This window comes from Sinocyclocheilus anshuiensis, unplaced genomic scaffold (genome assembly GCF_001515605.1).
Source record: "Sinocyclocheilus anshuiensis isolate Anshui unplaced genomic scaffold, SAMN03320099.WGS_v1.1 scaffold74, whole genome shotgun sequence".
Lineage (NCBI taxonomy): Eukaryota > Metazoa > Chordata > Actinopteri > Cypriniformes > Cyprinidae > Sinocyclocheilus > Sinocyclocheilus anshuiensis.
The window spans coordinates 857,709-880,872 of NW_015546044.1; the positions used below are offsets into that span (position 1 = coordinate 857,709).

At 36.3% G+C, this 23,164-nt stretch overlaps 1 protein-coding gene across 1 annotated transcript in view; it reads left to right on the forward strand.

Annotated features, from left to right (window-relative positions):
• Positions 1-23,164, forward strand: part of LOC107698989 (disks large-associated protein 3-like) — a 245,571-nt gene that overhangs the window by 57,679 nt on the left and 164,728 nt on the right. The gene's annotated exons all lie outside the window — the stretch shown is intronic.

Consider the following 23,164-nt stretch of genomic DNA (forward strand, 5'->3'; position numbering starts at 1 on the left):
GGGGAAGGAATCCCGATGTCAGCTTAACATCATGATGGCTGTCAGCCATCGGCGATGGACGATGGCATCGTCTATCGGCCCAACGCAAAGCTGTACTTTAATTAGCATGCAGACAGTGTGCTGTGCATTAGACGTTAAGTTTTGCATGATAAACCTGTTTTGGAAAGGAAAGCTTTAAAAGTACTAGTCAATTTAACAAAACTGTTAAATTAAATTTCATTAAATGTTGAATTCACTTGTAGCATTTAAAACGTTTGATTTTAGTGTTTTTTTATTTTATTTTTTATTTATTCAGATAAAATAGTATACAATTTTAAAATCGTTGTCAACATACATGATTTAATTTTAAATCAAATATAATTGTATTATTTATAATTTTTATTATAACACGCCTAACAAGTGGGCTTGTCTGTTTAGAGCAGGGGTCTCCAAACTCGGTCTTGGAGGGCCGGTGTCCTGCAGAGTTTAGTTCCAACTTGCCTCAACATACCTGCCTGGAAGTTTCTAGTATGCCTAGTAAGACCTTGATTAGCTGGTTCAGGTGTGCATGATTAGGGTTGGAGCAAAACTCTGCAGGACACCGGCCCTCCAGGACTGAGTTTGGAGACCCCTGGTTTAGAGACAGCAACAGGCAATAACTTTTCTTTCTCTATTAGGGCTGGGCGATATGATGATATTATGGTATATCGACAATGTCTCGTAAGTAATGCGATGCCGATGTCAACAGTCATGTAACAGACGATTATCGACATTATCGGGAAAGAAAATGACAAATGATAAACCTAGTAAGTTGCAAAAAATATTTTACATAGCCCCATAGTCACCATACAGGTCTTTTTGCATGCAAGAATAATTAGAAATAATTTAGTAGGAGGGTTGGGAATCGAAAAGCTATTCCAATTTAGGAAATCAGATCAGATGCGTAAGGTCAGGAATCAAATATACAAAATACAAATCCCTCACTGATCTTGACTGAATCACTTTTGTAACCTCAGTTTATATTTTATTTGCCTGTTGTTTGGCGCTGACTACTGTAATGTGCATCTGTGTATGCGATTATTTTGGAGATGCGTTCCAATATAATTTATCCTTATTCAGGGTATAGGCCTATTCTATTTTGAGCTGCAGTTTAATAAATGTTAAACAGAAAAAAGACAAAAGTAGCACTGCATGTGTTTCTGAATATTTATTTAAACAGACTGTATAATGATGAAAAACCACAAACATGACAGGTATAATTAAAATACGCAAATTCCTTCAGCGTACATTTCAGTGCAACATTTTTACAGATTTTTTAAACCATGTATACAATATAATTATGTTTAATTAAGCTGAGATATAGCACTATAAATTCTTAATTAATTTGCAACAAAACTTTATAACAAATGAAGACATTAGGCTTCTCAGCTCGCCCCTCAACATGCACGCGTTCGGAGTTTCGGCAGCCCAACACTGAATATTATATTGTGGGCGTTGTATTTTGATTAATAAAATAAAAATTAGAAAAATTACAATACAAAAATGAAAGTTAAATTACCCCGCTTCTAAATAAATAAAGCAGTTATTTTTATTTTGTTAAAAATGGGCCAAAAGAGTCCTCTGAACTAGTAGGCTACCGGAAAGAAAAAAAATAAAACTTTTTGATCAGAATTCGTTTTTAATCCCTGCATGATTTTAGTCATACATGATAAATATCAAATACGTTATAGCTTGACTACAAGTTTAAAAACAAAGCTGCAATTGTTATAATTAAGAAAATTAAACTTACCATCATGAAATGTCTACACAGGCGATAATGCCAAAAAGAAAGAGAAACATCGGAAAATAGGCATATTTTATTCAATACATTATTATAATACATCAACATGCATTTATCATTCTTACAGTCACCGCCAGAATGTCCAACTTCACCATGATGAACTTAAAATTGGGTTCTATAATTTTTCCTCAACAGTTATCCTCACAAAACGAAATTAATTTCAAACACAAATTTGATAAGAAAAGAGTGGAAATTATTAGCAACACCAAAATAACAGCAAAGCTAATGTTTTCTGTTAGTTTAAGCACAAACTATGAAAAGTAAAACCAAACTTTGTGGTAATAATTAAGACCAAACTGAACAGGGTGTGTGTTTATGGTGCATGTCGGCAATGTTGTCTCGGCGGGGGCGGGGCGTGGTGGAGGTGTGGCTTAGGTAGAAGATATTATCGGATATCGCGATATTTTTAAAGGCGATTATCAATAAGATATTTTTGACATATCACCCAGCCCTATTCTCTATACAAAGGCACTTTGTTCGTGAACCGATTAGGAACCATTTTAGAGTAGTACTGTAGACGTCTGACGCATACTGTAGTCACCAGTGTATTATGGACTATTATAATTGGGTTACAGCGCCGGGCTTTATTACAGAACCTTTAGTAAGATAGTATTATGGAACAGCAAGTGGGCCTCTCAAGGACCATTAGCAATGAGCAACACAAGGATAAATCAATTGCTATTTGGCATGTGCCACCTGGAGGTAAACAGATATGATTAGAGGATGTTTAAATGGTAAGTTCAGTTAGAGGTTAGGACTTTCTTGAATGCTGGGATGGTGACAGCACTGTGTTTGGATATGCGCCAGTGTTTGATATGGTAGAGCAGAGGTTCATGTGATTACCCACAGGCAGAGAGACCGAGTGGGTCTCGTACTGTGAGGTTAAACATCCGAGCGCTATTGCTAGCAGTAGTAGCTAGCAGCATGTCTCACTAGAATTTCATGAAGATATAATGGGACTCATGACACCCATGTGTGCTAGTGTGCTCATGCTACCGCCAGCTTGCTTTCAAGCCTCCGGCTCTGTCATGTGCTGTATCTATCTCATGTATAATTTCACCCTCGTGCCCACCTCCTTTCTCATTGTATGTCTTTTATATTCCTTCTCTCATCCTCTTCACGCTCTTTTCATTTTGTTGTTTGCTTCAGTAGTCCATTTTGGCCCTTGGTGTTCTTACTCTCTGTATTTAACTTTATTTCTGAGTGAACTGTCCCTTTAATGAGTTTTTCTTCTTCTTCTTCTTCTTCTTCTTCTTCTTCTTCTTCTTCTTCTTCTTTTTCTTCTTCTTCTTCTTCTACCTGAACTGGGTCTGGATTCATGAAAATCTTTAAGAAAGAAGGTAAAAGATTTCTTAAGAGAAATTCTAGGAAATAGTTTCTTAAGAAAATCTTTAAGAAAAAGACAAGCTTTAATGTTACAAGTGTGCTAGTGTTGCCTTGTGAAGCTTAATATTTATTGGTGGTGGTGGTGGGGGAATAAAACAATAAATTCATTAAACTTTTTTTTTGGTGTTCCCAGTAAATTATCGCTACATCTTAGATTCAATCTTTCTGTCAGCTTGTCTTCTTCCAATTAGCACAAGTTTTGTATTTCTTTTTGGAACTAAATGGTCGTAGGCCTCATTGATCTGAGCTTATTCACTTCAGTTTTTGAGGAAAGCATTAAAGCATTATTTGTGGATAATTTTAGCAATGTTCCCTCAAAAACTGAAGTGCATAAACTCAAATCAATGACCAATCAGTTCTAAAAAGAAATATAATATCTGTGCTAACTGAAAGAAAACAAGTTGATAAAAAGATTGATTCAAATATTTGGTACTAATATAGCAAGAATATATTTATAAGCTATTTTTTTCTAGGCCGGACATTTATGAGCAAACGTAGTAAGTTTTAGTCCGATGTGATAACATTAATTAGCATTTTCGAGGAAAAGAAAAACATTCCTGGGTCAAAGTGATCGGAACACAACATGAGGGTTAAGACATTTGAAAATAAGAGATTTTTATTTTATTTTTTTCTTACATTTTGTCCTTAGAACAATATTAAGAAAAAATAACATTCTTAAGAAATGGGACAACACATATTTACAGAGTAACATTTTCTATTATTAACTATTTTCTTATATTTTTTTAACATTCTTCTATTTTTAACATTTAACTATTTTCTTTAATTCTGTCGTTATCTGTTCCTCAGCTAGCAGTTTTTGCTAGAGCAGCTAATTCTAGTCTTTAATTTTTCTCCTCTACTCCTTGTTTTTGGAGCAGGGCCCTGATGCCAGTATTTGGGGTTCACCCAGGGTCCTCATTAATCTCAAAGGCAGGCATGCTGGGTAATTGAAAGGTGTACGGCTGGCAGAAGTCAAGCAGTTTTGGATTTATCAGTCCCATGCTGTGGCTGGACGCTATAACAGATGCCAGCTTTCCTCCCTCTCTTTTACTTTATTGCTTGCTTTTCATCTCACTCTGCTTCTCCACCCAGCCATGGTACTCCATGAATGGAGGGATGGGGAAGAGAGAAAGAACATGATGGTAGCCAAGTCCGGCTTGCTTCATGTGCTGCTGGGCTGAAGGTTGGTCATAATGTTTGGCGCGCCGAGAGAGGCAGGAGGGGAAGAAACATATGTCTAAATAAAAAAATTAAAAAAACAGCAGAACTGAGCTATACTGACAGCACATTGCAGGTGCACAGTGAAAACATATGTCAGACTTCTGTGGAACGGCAAGAGAGACAAAAACAAGATACATATTTTTGACTTTGGGTAGGTTGGAGACTCATAAGAAATAGTATCCATCCATAAAAGCACATAAGTTGCAGTTTTAGCTTTGGTTTAGCCATCATGTTCTGTTTGGGGTCAGAAACAACATTACAGTGTTCAATGATATTCACATTTCTGAACCATGCATGCCTATTTTGTGATAAAACAGAGGTTGACAGCTTCTTCCTTATTGGAGTTTTAAGTTATTTAGAGTATAATTAACGGAGGACATTCATAATGTTACATCTGGTTGTGGTAATCACACAACGACAAAGGTACAAGCAAACAGTCCTATAATAAACACCAAAGATAAGTCCAGGGACAGGATAAACATAACCATAACACAGACGAGACCAGACAAACTGAACTGAAATAAGACTGACATAAATACACAGAGCAAACAAGATTAATTAAAGATGAACACCTGAACAGAATGACACAATCAACTCAGCAACCATGACAACTAAGGATTGGCAGGAACTAGAAGAAATGAGAAAGGAAACTGAGGCCATGTCCACACGTACACGGGTATTTTTATAAACGGAGTTTTCCTTCTTCCATTTAAAAAAAAAAACTCTGTCCACATGAAAACGCAAAAGCATGCTATGAAGCACTGTCAAGAGCATGCCAAGCCAACAGGTGGCGATATAATCTCAACCGTAAAGCCATGTTGGCCAATCAGAAGCCTGAAAAAGTTTCCAGTAGGCGGAGATAACAAGCCTACTTGTTCACAAGCCAAAATCTCCGGTTTCGCTGTCTACACGATAACACTGCAACCGGAGATTTAGAAAATCTTCACCCTGGCAGGAGTTTTCAGAAATGTTCGGTTTCAGTGACCTGGTGCTGCGTTTGCGTGTGGATGAATGGCCAAACCGCATAGAAAAAGCTGCGGTTTTGAAAATACCCGCGCTCGTGTGGACAGTATTTCATAGCATGCTTTTGCGTTTTCATGTGGACGGATATTTTTTTAAAAACGGAAGAAGGAAAAACTCAGTTTATAAAAATACCCGTGTATGTGTGGACATGGCCTGAATCGAAACAACCTAAAAGTCCATGAATATGAAGCACATGACTGACTGACTGTGTTCTCTCTGTGAAAGGTTGCATCTCCATGCGGGAAAAGGTTTGTTCAAAAATATTCTGTGATATTTATGACAATGAAACCTTTGGGTATTTCTCAGCCATAAAATCCCCCTCCCCCCCCAACACACTTCAGAATCAAGTCATCTCTTTGATTTATGAGGGACCAAACAGACCTTTCATGCATAGGCTGAATGAAGTGGAGAGACTTTTGTGGATCTTGCTCTGAGCAGTGATCCCTGAATTGCAGTAAAGAGACTTTGTTGTCTTGTCTGATTTAGATCACAGTCTATTTCATAGCAGTTTATACTGTAGTGAAGGATTCTATGTGAATCAAAAATGTTATTACTGTGATAAAACTCTTGACAGGAGATAGATGTCTTGTATGACAGGTCAAATCTCTCCTGGTTTGTCCTGCTATCATCTAAAATGACTGTCACACCTGCCAATAATATGTGAACTGAGAATGTTTAATGTTGTATGGCAAAATATAGCCTCAGGTGCCTTATTAATATTGATAGAAAATTAAGTGGAGTTAAGACTTACTAAGTTTTTCTTTAGTAAACTTGTTGTATTTCTTTGATTCTTTTTCTTACATCGCTTTCATCAGATAAAGATATAACAAAAATAAAACTGCAACAAAAAGCTCTAGTTCTAGCAACATTGTGTTCAAACCATGTGCTAAAATTCCTAAAAAAAAAAATAGGCTAATCTTATCTAAAATATCTTTATTAGAGCTTAAAAGTTAAGCAATTTTGTGTCTTTAGCAAACAACTTAATTTTCATTAACCTGTCTGCTATTGGTCAGACAGACAGATAACCCCACCCCAAACTCACACCATTAGTTGAGCCGTTGTTGCTGGTCGGCAGTGTTGCAAAGTCTGCAGTTTTCCTGTGAAATTGGGCTACTGTTACACTGTTGCCGCAGGTTGTTTTGTAGTCTGCGGGCTAAAGCGAAATCCCCCCAGAATGCAATTTTGACTGGGGGGATGCCCGACAAAGGGGAAAACTGCAAAAAAAAAGTGACTGGTAGTTCTGAGTAACAGCTGGGCTGGTTTTGTTTCGCAGACCTGGCAACCCTGCTGGTCGGGATACCCCAGCAAACAGCAATGTTTTGATAGTGCCATCAAAGTGATAATGACTTATAGTTGCCTACATGTTAAGCTGGGATATGAGCCGAGATATAAGAAAATATTTTAACACTGAAAAAAATCAGTACAACTTTATTTTGGGCCTGTGACTGCTGTCTTTTATATGTCCCTTTCCTTTGTTCTCTGACCTGGCACTACTGTTACTCTTCTTCTGTTTATCTCTTTCTCTCCTGGTCTCTCTGGGAGCATGTCAGCTTTGAGATGGTGTTCCACAAAGATACGATGACAGGAGATGACAGAACAGACAGCTTAAAATGGTACGAGTCAGCGCGTATGCATATTTGTGTGTATAAATGTGATCCTCCTAATGTCTTCCCAGGCTCTGGGGACAAGAAACAGCAAAGTGGACAGACAACAAGAAGCTTCAAGGGCAGGCTGACAGTCTTGGGAATGATTTACTAAGCAGCATCAACCAGTTGTTACAGGCGAAGTGTTGGTGCCATTATTGGTAACTTTCTTCTTACTAGGGTTTACAGAGTGTGATGAAATTGATCCGACAGCAATAGTACAGTAACAAACTCAAACTCTGAGGAAACAAACTTGTGAACAAACAGTATCAAGCTTGTTAAAAAGAAAATGACAGGGGATTTTTAAATGTTTGGTGCAGAACAGATGGCTACACTAGCATTTACAGTTTATTTGTTATTATGAGGTGATGCAGTCATTTATAGAGAGCGAAAGTAGATTAAAGTGTCCATTTCTCCAGTTAATGGAAGTGTGGTGTGTGGTGTATGTTGGGCTGAGATCTGTAATGTTTCTGTTGTGCTGACTGAATGAGTGTGACTTCAGAATTAATATTCTATTGCTGGCAAATACATCAAAGCTATGTATTTAATGCTTAATCTAATTCAAAACCAATATTAGCCTGGCGAATTGTTGAAATAAGCTTAAAGCTGGAGTAGTTGACAAAAAAAAAAAGTCGTTAGAAAAGCACAGAAATATTACACGCGTTTTTCACATTTTAATGGAACAGTCAAGGCCGCCTAATATATAAGATTTGAAAAGTGAGTTGTGAGTGAGTTGTGTCACAATGGTTATTTTATTTTACTTTTTTTTTTCTTCTGTATTAACATTTGTAGTGTTGGAATAGTATTTTCTTGTAAAACGTACTACAATAATCCGTTTTAATTACAAGTTTGAAAACATTTTTACAGTGTGCACTTTCTGTTGCCCCATCTCAAGCAGTACCTAAAATGTTTGCATGTATGAGATACAATAAGAAAGAGAATGAACACATGGACACAAACCCAACTGAACCAAACGAGTCTACCGATGATTGTGGCTCTGTTGTTTCTCTGCATGTAATGATGCTGTAGTTCAGTGTGTGTTGATGGAGGTGTACCATGGTGAAAAGAGCCTCAATCTCAAAGGAGAGAAAGTGTTTTGGGATCCAGCAAAGCTATATTACTGCTGCAAATCACACCACCCGCAGAGCTACACCCAACACACTATTGTGCTTATAGCAGGCTAAATGCAGAAGGGAGAGAGAGACATACCGATGATACTGATAAATACTGCATGTGCCTTATGTGTCATCTCTGTCAGAACTTGATAAGTCTATCAGGACTGTGTGTGTGTGTGTGTGTGTGTGTGTGTGTGTGTGTGCATATAAACCAAATGTCTCATGTTTTATTTATAGGACTAACAAAATTAGACAATGCATTATAATATTAGAAACTGATGCTTAACTAAGATATATAATCAAATATGTAGATCCAAATGTATTGCGCATACTGAGTGTAGATATAGAAAAACTGCTTTTCAAATTGTTCAGCAGCACTAATTTATCAACATTTTCTGTCCCACATTATATATTTATTTTGTACTGCATTCCCTGAGGACAACATCAATTATTTCACTAGCTTCTTCTTCTCTCTGCACTTCTTTATGGTATCTTTATAATAACAGAATTGCTGTAAGCAAGTACTGTATATTATAGGGGAATTTGTGAGAGCAAATAATTTTTATAATTGAAAAAATTAAAAAGTATGAAATAATTAAATAATAAAAATATTACAAATAATTATGCATTTAAATATATACAATTGAACAATTGAAAATGTAAAAATGTGTCAATCTCTAGCAGTTTTTGAAGTATAGCATCCTTGTAGCACTGCTTTTAATGTATAAATGATGAAAAGTGAAAAATCTTTAAACTTTTTTGCTTGAATTGTCACACCAAATGAGCTCTGAAAAACACCAATTTATAAAACTTCAGCGAAAGGCAAAACTGCTACTTGACCTTTTGATGTGCTTCAGAGGTGAGATCTGTTCTTTCTGCCTGAGCAAAGGGCGCTTCACCACAAAGATGTCCAAATAATTGGCTTTTCCGAGCTTGTGTCAAACCATGTTACCCTGCATTCCTCAAATGGTCTGCTCGCAATTGCAGATGGAATATATAATCTACAATGTTTGATTAACAATATACACATTTCATTTATTAAACTTTGTTATCTATGTATAAAACCCTGGGCACATAAAGCCATATATTTCAGGCTTTACATGTAGGCCTTAGATAATGCAGATCCAAATTCTGCATTTATGCCTGAAGACATAAAAGAACATTCTGTGATTTCTTCACTCAAACAGCCACAGAACTATACTGCATATCAATTCAAGACATGTAATATCTGTTCCTTTCTGTGGCATTGTTTTGTAGACCCAACAAAACCGTGTCTTCAGTAAAATATGTCTTACGTTTTGCAGATGTGCATTTTGGTGTAGTTACTCAGACAGATGTTCACTCGATAGCTGTGGCATGTACTGCACTGTGCTGTCAGGAATGAGATGTATATAATGTGCAATGCTGTAGCTGTGTAGCTTTCCTTTCGTGTATCTTCTTAGATTGCTCCTCAGGGAAAATTGAGCTTTTGTTTACCAGTGTATTGCACTTCAGTAGAAAATGCATCACGTAAGTGGTTTATTCAAATATAGAACATCCTTTTTTTAATAGCAGTGTTATTATAGTTAACTAAAACTAAAACCATAAAAAAATTACTATATCTATATAATTATATAACTATATAATGTCTATATAATTTTTATTATTTTTTATTTTAGTACATAAAGTTAAACTGAATTAAAATCAGAAATGCTATCCTGTCTTGCTATAGCTGAAAGCTTTTTTTATGTTATATCAGTTAACATTTATTTATTTCAAGCAATTACATTTTTTATGGTTTTTAATAACAGTTTCAGTTTTAGTTGTAAGGGGCATTTACACAACACCATTTTCAACTAAAAATTTAAACTTTTATGCATTTTGGCCGTTCATTTACATGACAACAGCTTTTTGGGGGCCTGAAAACGCAAACGTTCGAAAACGGGTTTCAAAATGCAAGTTTTTCATCTCTGTGTAAAGCAAATTTGTGAAAACTGTGACTTATAACGCATACGTATGTGTAAACATTTCAAAAATGCAAAGGAAAAACTTTCTGTTTTTAGTTCATGGTTGTTGTGTAAACGTGCCTTTAGTTAAGTATAATAAACCATCATCAAAGACTATGGCAATATCTCAATGATACTAAAATAACACTGGTTCATAGCCTAATCACCAGTGTTTTAAAGGACATTTTGTATGGTAAGGTGGAGCAGACTTCTGGATGTGAATCCAAGAAGGTGGTCAGTGGACAGCGGGGCTCAGATGCAGTGATTCTATCTTGAACCTCTGCAAGTGTTTGGCCATGTTGGTTCATGTCTCTGTGGTGTTTGTGAGGTCATGCACGACTGAGGGGAAGCTCATCCAGTTTTAATGCGCTGATCCAGGGAGCTAAAGATGAGGAAGCAGGCCAGGAGGCTGTGGAGCACATCAGCAAACCCTCTCATACACAGAATAAACACAATTCATCTTCCATGCTGCTCCAGCTGCCCCTCAGCTGCTGTTTCATACAGCACTGGGACCTCTCTTATTTCTTCTTCTGCATTAGGTTCAGTGTCACGTAGGCCTGCCATCTCTTTTTGTACATGCTAACTCAGTTTTCTCTTTCTCTATTCCTCTTTATCTTCACTGCTTCTGGTATTAAAGGGACAGTTCACAAAAATTATGAATTCTGGCATCATTTACTCACCCATAAGTCATTCCCAATTCAAGCTTTCTTGCTTCAGTGGAGATGTTTTTTTCCCCGCAAAATCGGGAAATGTGCAGACGTACATTTTGGTGTAGTCACTCAGTCAGATGTTCACTTGATAGCTTCAAAATGTACTGCACTGTGCTGTCGGGGAAGATGTATATAATGTACAATAGTGTATCTGTTCCATCCTTTCTTGTATCTTCTTAGATTCCTCCTCAGTGAAAATTGAGTCAATATTGATATACGATATCTTTATTTGAGCCACTGGACAAAATGTAAGCAGTTATTTGGTAACAATCTTCATGGAAAAAAACCCGAAATGAAATTAAATAAAATAAAAATCTATGCATTTCATTCTTTCTATTGTTCTATCAGTCGTTCTATCATACTATCCGTCTTTTATTCTATCTATTGTTCCATTTATCATTCTAGTGTTCTATTGTCCTATCTATCATTATATGTATCGTTCTATCACTTCATTTCATTCTCTTGCAGTCTCTCCACTGGTGCACTCTGCAGTGAGCTGAATTAGTAATTCAGACGAAACGCTTCTATTCATTTTGTCTGCACTGACTCCTGCATCGGTTACAGTACTCAACAGTACTATTGATTTGACCATGGGCTACAGTCATTAGTTACGACTGGGGAGCAAAAATAGAAATATCAGCCTATGGCTTTTACTTCATATTATGTATAAAAGCAGGGTCATCTGCACTCTCTAATGTCAGTGTAATTGTTCTGTACTTATAGTATGCATTTGTTAGCTTCCCCTGTGTTTACGCTGCAGTATGTCTTTATTTCTGTCAGTGGCTGTGTGTGTGTGTACTGCTAGGGGTTATCTGGGTCTGTTTCCCTCTGTCCACTGTAATTGGCCATGTGAAAGAGACGAGCATCAGTGTTAGTTGCGCACTGTGTTATTTTCACATCCCACTCCACTCCACTCTGCGATCTATCTCATAAATACACACTCACGCAGGTTTATTGCTCGCTCATTCTTTATCATTTAATTTCCTCTTTATGTAAATTATTTATTTCTTTGCTATATCTATCATTTTACTACCTACATAGGCAATATTCTAATAATAATAATTGAAATGCACTATTTTATTAGCTTTTTTTAACTGATACTTTTCATTAATGAATATAATATGTTTATTATCTGACTACTTAATGAAGTTTGCTTTTGGAAGTGTCTTTGTTTTGGAATTTCGCCCAAGACACCTTAAAATGTTGCCTCCATAAGCAGCCCACCGGGCTTTGGAACAGAGCGTCTGGCTCTCTGTCACTTTTTTCTGTCAGACTCCTCTTGTGAGAAGCTGAGGTTTCTGCACAGTTGTGAGGATTAGTGTGACACATCAATGATTGAAAACATTAGAGGAGTTTGATTAATTCAACTTATTTTTTTTCTTCCGCCATCTGGAACAAGTTGGGATAGTGTTGCAGAAATGTGCTCTCACTAACTGTGTGTGTGTGTGTGTGTGTGTGTGTGTGTGTGTGTGTGTGTTTGTGTTGAATTTATATAGATGCATACAGGAGTGGAGTTTTTCTCTCATTAGATAAAGGTTATAATTAGCCATTTTATCATTACCTTTCAACCTTTACCTCTGATTACCTTTCTACTTTTCAAAAGTTTTCAGCATTGATAATTTCAAAATTGGTAATATTAGAGTGATTTCTGAAGGATCATGTGACACTGAAGACTGGAGTAATGGCTGCTGAAAATTCAGCTTTGTCATTGTAAATAGTAGTACACAACATTGTTGTTTTTACTGTTTTTGATCAAATAAATGCAGCCTTGGTGAACATAATAGACTTTTTTCAAAAACATATATGTTATATATGTTATATAAACTCATTTACGGTAGTGTAAAGGAGTGTAACCACTATATATTCTCATATTGATCAGCATAGTCCTTTCATCCTCTCTACCCGCATCTGTCTCTTTTTCACTGTTGTTTCCTTTTTCGTCACATGGTCATACACACGTGCTGGGGTTCAAACTTGGGTGCACATTTGTTTATTGTTGCTCTGAGAACCACAGCTGAAGTCTAAACAGAATTATTCATTCCCCTTTGGGTTCTCAAAGCATTACACGCATGAGTTCCAGTCTATACTGGCAGTGACAGATGCAGGCAAAGTCATGCTCAAAAAATGTGATTTATCTGTTCATATTTCAAAATCATTCATTTTTTACTTTACTGCAAAGCCTCCCAAATAAAAATTAATCAAGCTACATATTTCACTGAGCCTGCCCAGTGAAATATGTTTAGCCTGAAGTATGAAAAATCTTCTACCCAGCCATGTAACTTGGTATAATGTTGTACTAACCATTCTGCAGTCATTCTGAGTCTTATCATGATAGCACTAGATTTGATTTTAAAAGGCAAAAATTGAAGACAGGTGATGCATACATTTAGAAAACAGCCTTGCTAAAGACACACCTGGGTACCAAAAGGGAACAGACTGTGTTACTTCTTGAGGTAGAAACAGCATTACGCCTCATGCACTAACTGGAAATGTGTCAGGGACACATAATTTGCCCATTTTGCAAACCATCAAAACAAATTTCGGCAGAAATCTAAATTCTAAAACCCTCATATCTGCTAGATTAGGCCCAACAACAAGGTATAAATGATCTGTACCATCATTCAGGAGTGTAGAAACGATTTAAAAATCACTTTAGCACCGATTTAAAGGGAAAGTTCACCCAAAAATATAACTTCTGTTAAAATTTACTCTCCCTCATGTCATTCCAAACCAGTATGACTTACTTTTATTTGGTGGAACACAAGATAAGATATTATAAAAACTCCAGTGTTGTTCAATTCAGTGCTGTACATTCTTCAAAATATCTTTCAAAAGAAGAAAACATTTTTTATTCTGGTTTGGAATGGTATGAGGGTGAGTAAATGATGACAGAAGTTACATTTTTGTGGGAACTGTCCCTGTAAGTGTATATTTGTGTGCTTGTTGTTAGCCAATGCTTTGGCAACATAAATCTTTTGTTTAACATAGCCATGAGATTTCTACAGCTCTTGAATTTTGAATGAGAGACATGGAAAGAGACAAACAAGAGAGACAGAAGAGTGTTGAAACAGGGCCATCAATCCTCTTTTTTACACTATTTGCACTGTATTTCTTCCACTTTCAATCTGCTCTCATTTTGGATATGCATGCGTGCACATTGTGCTTTCATGCTCCATGACACATGCGGTGGTATTTTTCTTCAGTCACGTTCACTTGGAACACTCCATGCTTTATTAAATGTACAGTGGGGTCTTATTGAATTAGCCCGGCTCATTTAGAAGTACGTTGTTGTGCGTATATGTGACTCTGGAATCACTCAGCTTTTCAATTCACCATCACTCATATGTGATTAAACCCTAATAAGTTCTTATTTGAAATGAGGTTGAACTCCGAGAACAGAATGTACATCTGTAAAGTGTTCACTGTGCAACTCGTTCTTCTTTGTTTTACAGACTTTCAACCATTTCCCTAAGAAATAGTTTGATCCAGAACAAAAAGGTTAAGTAAGAACACTCCCCCCTCAGCACTGATTTGACTAAGTGATAATTTATATCAATTTGTCAAGGCTTTGTCTTGTTTGGCGCAGGAGACAGAGTAGTGACTAAATAGTTCAGGGACAGCAGTGTTATTGTTGTACTCAGTATGTATCAGTATCAGCCCTGAAGCTCAACTCTTAACCGAATCCTCTTATCGAAAAGAACTTTAAGGGTTCAGCTGCACATGTTATTGTATTAAAGATTTACACATGACCAGCAGCAACTGAAAAGCTGGCTGTGTACTCATATATCGTAGTCAATAAAATAACATTAAAATCTGAGCATGGGATTGTTTTTGCAAGGAAAATTTCTATAATTTTTTCTGAGGAAATTTTGGAAATTGGAAAGAGTGTCGGATTGGAAGTTAGCATAAAACCATATAATAACTTGACATAATTAATATTGTTCCATTATGCTACACCATTGTTGACCTACTTAATAACTACATATTTTGCCACACCCTGGTCTGCTGTATTGTGCATATTTATTTGTTAAATGTTGTTGGTTTTTTTTCATTCTATGAAAGCAGGAAAATGTACTTACCAGAATCAGCTGAGTATCATATGTGACCCTGGACCACGTCTTAAGTTGCATGGGTATATCTTTAGCAATAGCCAAAAAAACATTGTATGGGTCAAAATTATCGATTTTTTTTTGTATTTTTTTTTGCCAAAAATCATTAGGATATTAAGTAAAGATCATGTGGCATGAAGATATTTTATAAATTTCCTACCGTAAATATATCAAAACTTAATTTTTGATTAGTAATATGCATTGCTAAGAACTTAATTTGGGCAACTTTAAAGGCGATTTTCTCAGTATTTAGATTTTTTGCACCCTCAGATTCCAGATATTCAAATAGTTGTATCTCAGCCAAATATTGTCCTATCCTAACAAACCATACATCAATGGAAAGCTTTCAGGTGATGTATAAATCTCAATTTCAAAAATATTTACCCTTATGACTGGTTTTGTGGTCCAGGGTCACATATAAGTAATCTTTCTTTAGTCGTAAATAAATAAATAAACAAACAGAAATAACCAAATGTAAAATAAGCAGAATTTTATTTATTTATTTTAAAGAAATTTCTGGATTTTTTTATAGGAATATAATTGTTTTAATCTAGATTTTTATATAGAATATTCTATATTTTTCTATATCCATGCAGTAGCTTCATGAACCCCCATTTGAAACTGTGGTATGTATTTAATTTCTATTATTCAATGTTTTAAATTAAACTTTCTCCATGCAATCCATTGTCATCCAGATCCCTGCTGAAGTTACGATGTTACGTATTACATGTTAAGGAAAACACCCCAAAGTTTCTTATAGGGAACAGTTATTAGCCGACAACATTTACAGCACAATGGTATTATCATATAACCTCGCCAGTCACAGTGTCTCAAGAAGAAAAATCTTCTATAGTTTCATGCAGGCTTTGAGTTTATGTTGAGTCTCAAGCTTCAGGCCCTTCATTACAGAAAGTAAGCCAACCCCATTTTTTTCCCATTACATGAGCATGTGATATATGAAATAAAATAAAGGGAGATGATTCTATATCAGGCCTCTATTTCTGAGATGTCGCATAAAAATAATCTGTGATTTATTGCTACATCATGAGTTTAGTTTTGGTTTGGAATGAGAGGGTTGACATCCTCATACTCCGCACAGTTCACTATGTCTGTCTCCTCACAGCTATAGCAAAGATAATATCAAGATGGTGTGGGATGGGGTAGGTCATATTTGATTGATGGGGTGTCATAAATGGGACCTCAGTCAATGCCACAGGCTTTCTGTGTGCCATATCACATGGATCAATTTGCTTTATTCCATTTGTGGGGGAGCAAGGGAGGTAGACACAGCCATGACTTCACCCTCCCCTGAGAATATATGTTATATGTTGAAATGAAAAGCAAAGGAGAATTAATAACCAGCCCAGCCAGCATCAAAGTCCATATCTACTGCACTTCTGCTGACCCTGGATCCCAGTGAGGGATTCACAAACTCTCTCAAAACATCATCATCGTCTAAAGACAATCAGAATAACATCCTCTTCATTCAATCAAATAATCCTTGGAGTAGATCCACATTCCTGAATCAATTTGGCAGGTTGGTAAGAAATATTTTGAAACCTACTGTAGATTTAGGTCTTTGAGTGGATTATTTAATCAAAGGTATTTTTTTGTAGCTGTATATACCAGAATGTGTCATCGCTTATGATAATCAGAGTACTTTAGCTATACTGAAAGATAAGAAGATCCTTCTTTTAGCAATAAATAAGTAGTGAAGGAGAAAGGAGGTTTATGCAATTTTAACTCAGGAACTGCTCAGAAATCTGAAATGCTCTGAAAAGAAATACCTTTAAGGAACAGTTTCCATAAGAAGTCTGTCATCATATGCTCACCCTCATGTTTCCAAACCGATATGAGTTTCTTTCTTCTGTGGAGCTGGATATGGAGATATTTGGCTGGATGTTCATGCTGCTTTTCTTGTCAAGTTCTGCTGTCAAGCTCCATAAATGACAAAAGGCACCATAAAAGTTGTCCAAACAATTTGTGTGAGAACTGAGAAGATTGTATATGCAATTTGAGAAGATTATCAATGAATAATGACTTAAATTTCAGACTGTTTCTCACAAAAAAAAAAACGTTTTTTTTTTCAACTTTTGACTTCAGAAGCCTTGTTATACAGTGCACAATCTGTATTTTCTGGAATCTATTGGCATTTTTGTAGTTTGAGGTTTATGCAATATTAACTAAGGAACTGTTCTCAAATCGGAAATACTTAAAGGAATAGTTTCCAGAAAAAGGAAAAAAAAATAAAAAATCTGTCACCATATACTCACCCTCATGTTTCCAAACTGATATGATTTTCTTTTGTCTGTGGTGCTGGATGTGGAGATATTTAGATCTATGTTCGCGCTGCTTTTTCTGTCAGTTTCTACTGTCCAGTTCCAGAAATGACAAAAAGCACCATAAAAGTTGTCCACATGATTTGTGTGTGTTACAGACCAAATTTTGAATATACACATTGAAATGTCTTGCAATTGGTTACTAAACAGGAACCAGTGGTGTTCATGCATCATTGACGTCAACATTTGTCTGAATATACGCAAATGCAAATGAAATTCGAGAAGATTGTCATTGAATAATGGCATAAATTTCAGTCTGTTTCTACAAACAAGCTGTATTTTTGGCATTTTTGAAGCTTGACAGCTTGGTCACCATTCACTGTATGACAAAAAGCTTGTGTTCCATAAAAAATACAGGTTTGCTATGACATAAAGGTTTGAAAGTGATGACAATTTTCATTTTTGAATGAACTATTCTGAGCATTTTTTCCTCAGCTGTCCATCTAGCCGCTAATGAAAAGGACTGAAGAAAAAACACAAAAGGACGTTTAAAGTAAAAGATGTTGTGACTGAGAGTAAACGTTGATCCTTGTTAACTGCAACGCATTCTTATCATCCACACGGCTGGTACGCTGCTATAAATGAGGCAGAAGGAAGAAACCAGAGAAGAAGAGCATGCTGTGGTAATGCGCTTACAAAGGAGCGAAATAAATGGGGCCCAGTAACAGGCTCAAACTTAACAGCCAGTGGGGAGCAGATGGTCTTTGTGCTTTCGCCTACAGCACTCTGAACTCAAAAACTGAAGAAGAAAACAAGAGACAGAAAAACTCTTAACAATGCTTGCAAAGGGCTGACAGAATCCAAAGCGCAAGGCGTGAGGCATCAAAGATGACAACTATTGTAGGCTTGTGGTAATTATCTGTCAAAATCTTGTAGAGGCATAAGAGAAACATGTGAGAGTGGCCATTTGGATGTCACAGCTGGTAATTGCGCAGAGTTTGTTGAACACTCAAATCGCACGCTTGCCCGTTTAGAACCTACAACTGGATCTGCGGTCTCTGTGACTGAAGTGCTTGAGCTGAATTGATAATGTTGCAGGGGATCATTTCCAAAGGGTTTTACAAATTGCCTGGCAACCAGTGATGTGACCGGTGTCTTTGTGCCATATAGATTTTTTTCCCAATCTGAATTGCAGTGCATTGAGCGATCCTTACCAAGTATCTCTGCTGTTAACCACCTTGATTTTAGAAAATGAACCTGTGAAAAAGTGAGAACCACAGGAATCTGACCATTAATGGGGCCAAAGCTGTCTAATAATGATTTAGTCTGTCCTCAGGAATGAGCTGTCAAAGAAGTGCTGGAATTAAGATCTACTAGCTGCACACACAGGGCAGGAACTGTGTTCTCAATCATAATATGGAGCTCTTTGTCTCTGGATCTTTGTGCTGCTATTTGTGTCTGCTCTCAGGTCCCTGTGAGTCCTATAGCTTCTCTCACTTAAACTTGTCCAGATCAAGCTCTGGGCTCTTGACCCGTGATGCCATCAGAATGTGTTGCTGTTCATCCTTTCAGCTGGCAGTGAGTTGTTCTGCCTTTTTGCTCTGCAGATTATTGAGCCAAACGATACTGTAAAGAGTAAGAAAAGTAAAAGGTAAGGACAGAGACAGTAAAAAGGGGAGAAGATAGAGCGATCCTAGATAATGGGAGAAACTGTAACATTAGCAATAACAATAGGCAGTAGGAATGGAAAAAAAAATGTTGGAGGATTTAGTCAACTTTACTTATTTTTTCTCAGAAATTGCTAGAAAATCTCACAAATATTTACAAAGAAACGCCAAGTAACACATTGAGTTAAAAGTGACATTTTGGAGTTGAAAGTCTACAATATTATGTCCAGTAATCTGTTTAATTTGCAACTTTGAAAAATATTTTTGTACAGCGTATAATACACATGCACATGTATATATTTATTTATTTTTGCATAATTTGAGCTAAATAAGCTAGATTTATGATCTCTTTGTTGCCAGGTTGTATTACTGATTTGACATTTGTGCCCTGCTTCATTATTTTTGAGTTACATCAACCTAGAAAGACATTTTGAGTTGTATGCACTAATAGAAAAAGTTTCAGCTTTTTAATGATATAATAATGTTTCTGCTCCAGACAGTTGAGATAATAATTTTAATGGCACAAAACATTTTTTTTTTTTAATATGACAAACCACAAGTCAAAATTTCAGTGTTCATAAATTTCACTTTGTGATTTCTGACTCACATATTGTATATTATGGAACCTTCACATATGTTATTGAAATATAATCTTCATGAAGATAGGAATTGTGCTTGAATGCTGATTTGCCTTAAAGGGATAGTTTACCCAAAAAATTTAATTCCGTCATCATTTAGTCTGTTGAACATAAAATAAGATATTTTAAATAAAGTGTGTAACCAAACAGTTGGGAAAAAACATACTATGGAAGTCAATGGGGACCAGAAACGGTTGTTTACACACATTCTTCAAAATAACCTTTTTTTTTTTTTGTATTCAACAGAAGAAAGAAACTCATACATGTTTGGAACAACTTAAGGGTGATGACAGATGACAGAATGATGACAAATTTTTCATTTTTTGGATGAGCTACGTCTGGCACTTTTTGTTAAATTAATTACGTGGCCCTTTTTGTTAAATTAATTGGTAAGGAATGGTCAAGTCGATCAAATAGACAGAAGAGGTGAATAGAGAAAGGGGTCAGAAGTGAAGATGAGTCATCTTTCATATAGATGAAAGGAAACAAAGTCATTAGCACAAAGGTCAAAGGAAGAGAACAGAGAAACAGATGAACGGGCAAACAGAGAGACAGAAATAGCACTGACGGATTAAATAAAAAAAAGCTAAAAGGATAAATAAGAATTAGAACAAAATGAACTTGCAATGGTAAAGATGGAGTGAGCAGCAGGTGGTCCCAGCATCCCTTTGTCCTTTTCTGACTAGCAATGTTTGTAGTCATGCCCCGTGTCAAGTATGATGTTATGTTGGGCAAGGTCTGAGACCTCTTTTATTCAAGAATGATTGCAGGCCCAGTCTTTCGTCATCTCTCTCGCAGTCTCTCTCCGTCCAGCACAGCCCCTCAAACAAGCAATTAAAATTGATCCTCTTTATTCTCGCAGACCTTGCTTGCAGAGATCTGGGGAAGGGAGTCTGCAGGACTGAATTTCCAGTCTGTGGTGAAATGTTATTACTTTATAGTCTTGTCAAACCACTTTAGACACAATATTATTGCAAATGAAAAAAATCCATTTCCAATTTTCACTCTTCAAAAAACAAACAAACAATGGCAGTACTACAGTACTGTGACGATATCACATGCCATTTTTCAAATACCATGGTACTGAATGCTTATCATATTCATATACCTTGGTATTTACACAGTACTCCAAGATGCTTTAAATAATGCCACTGTACTTTAGTGCATATTTACTGTTTTTAATTTATTGTTAGCATATATTTACTATTTTGAACATGTACTCCATGTTTAGTCTAAATTCAATGAATTAATTAAATATTTATTATTACAATATCAAAGGGAAAATAATTGATGTTTATGGATTCTGTCATTACCCTGCAGTGTAGAAAACAAACCAGGTTATATATATATATATATATATATATATATACAGTGGGTACGGAAAGTATGCTCCTATGTTTAGGTTCAGTAATTTTACTTTAATGGCAATGTATAGGTCCTTTTCTATGCCATTAACGTGAAATAACTGAATATAAATATAGGAGCCTGATAAAAATGGTCATTTTATATGAACATTTCAGATGGCACTTAGGTGCTTTTGCATCTGAACTCTTCTTATGTATATATACAGTATATATATATGTGTGTGTGTGTGTCTGTGTGTTACAAGTGTATTACCGCCAAACCTCTTGTCCTATGTATGGTCATAAGAATGCTGGAGCCATGGCCAATGTATCACATCATAATTCAAATGATTGAAATCAATCATGATTGCAATATCAGGGGAAAGTATCTGATGAATGTGATTTCTGTCACAATAATGCAGCTCAAATCATAAGCAGCAGCAATGGAAGTACTGATATAGAGTGAATGGCATTATTATGCAGAACCAAAAGACAAAAGAGGGGAAAGGGATTTTTAATAAAAGATTTGGAATTTGTGTAATTTTTTTCAGAGTGCAGAGGTTTAGGATGTAAGCTTTAGAATTAAGATCTTTGCTGGTTTCTAAGGATTGCAGGGTTTTTTTTCTGGTTTACAGTGTTAATTTGACAAGCTAACCCTGTTATTGTCATTTCTTTGTAATCTCAGCTGTTTTCATTAGCAAGATTACTATTGTGGTATAAGGATTTGCTCTTCATTTGCCCTGGAAAGAAATGACTCCACTAGAGCAAAGACCAGTAAAAATAAATAAAGAAAATAAAAATAGAATAAACTATCAAGAAATGTTTATCCCTGTTTCTGATGGCTGTTGTCCCATGGGTATCTGTGTCTGGGGAACTAAGGCATTTCCACTGAGTCACTCTATAATGAGACTCCAATGTCTGATCTCCTTTCAAAGTAGTGGCAGATAATCAGGCTGTTTGTAAGCAAATTACAGTACAACAGAGAGCGCTAACAAACATTGCCATAAAAGTGGAGTGCTCTCTCACAATATTCATCGTCATTCAACTCACATAAAGCTGGGTTACTGCCTGTCACCCATTGTAGTCACAATTCAAGACCCATCTGGGAGATTGGACAAAACAGTTTTGGTGTGTCACCTATCATCCATCTATCTGTCTGTCTGTCTTCCTGTCTCTCTCTCTGTCTGTGTCTAAGTAATAAAAAACACACAAGCATAACTACTGTATAGAGCATTAATAAAGTGTGAAACTGAATTTTTGCTCTTCTTGGAAATCAATATGAATCTCAGTTACCTCATTATGTCGGAATTAGACAAGCTCTATAATAACATTTCTACATCCCTGCTACTCACATGAGCACATCTTATTACATTTAGAAAAATTCTACATCTCTCATTCCTGCATTCATTGTGTGTGGCTGAAACATTGTTTCCCATCTGCTTAAAGGTGAAGAGTTGGGCAGTGGCTGACTGCAGGTACGCTAAAGAGAAGGGTGTTGTGTCTCTGCGCGTTGCATGCTCATGTGGGCACGACAGCAGGCACCGTTGATCACACAGCTGTGCCTGCCTGTCCCATCAGCCATCACTTTAAGCAGAGTGTCCTCATTCTGCCTCTGCCTCATCTATCAACACACCCTGTTCAGTAAGAAAAAAAAGGCTTTTCATTATTATCACTTGATATTATTGCGCAGGGGTGTTGCATTCAATCATGCAATTTGTGTATTGTTCACACAGCCACTGTGTTAGTGAGGTGAAAGCTTTGAGAGCTGTCTTTGTGAAGAGAACTATGGTAGTGGGGTTTTAAAGATGCATTCTCTTTAAGGTCAAGTGGATTTATAAATGTTATGTTTTAATGTGCAATCCAGCTTCCTGGTACAGGTTTGTTGTGTAAGGCAGTGTTCAGTACACGTAAGTAATGTTTGTCTGCTTCGTTTTCCACAGCAGGTATGTAGGCCTATTTCTGCCTGTGTGTGTGTCGGAGTTGGGAAAGCCACTTTGAAACTACAGCTTCTGAAGCTGCAATCGACTATCTTGCGATAATTTAAAAAATGTAAACTATACAGTATTTTGAAAAAGACAAAAATAATTAATCAAATTTTTCAATACTACATGCAAGAGAGTGAGAAAAAGAGTGTGTGTTTGTTTACCTCAGCTGGTTCTTCAGCATTGAAGTTGTATGTGAGACATTCCGTGTCAACACAACCAGAGGTCCCCGTCTCAAATTTTT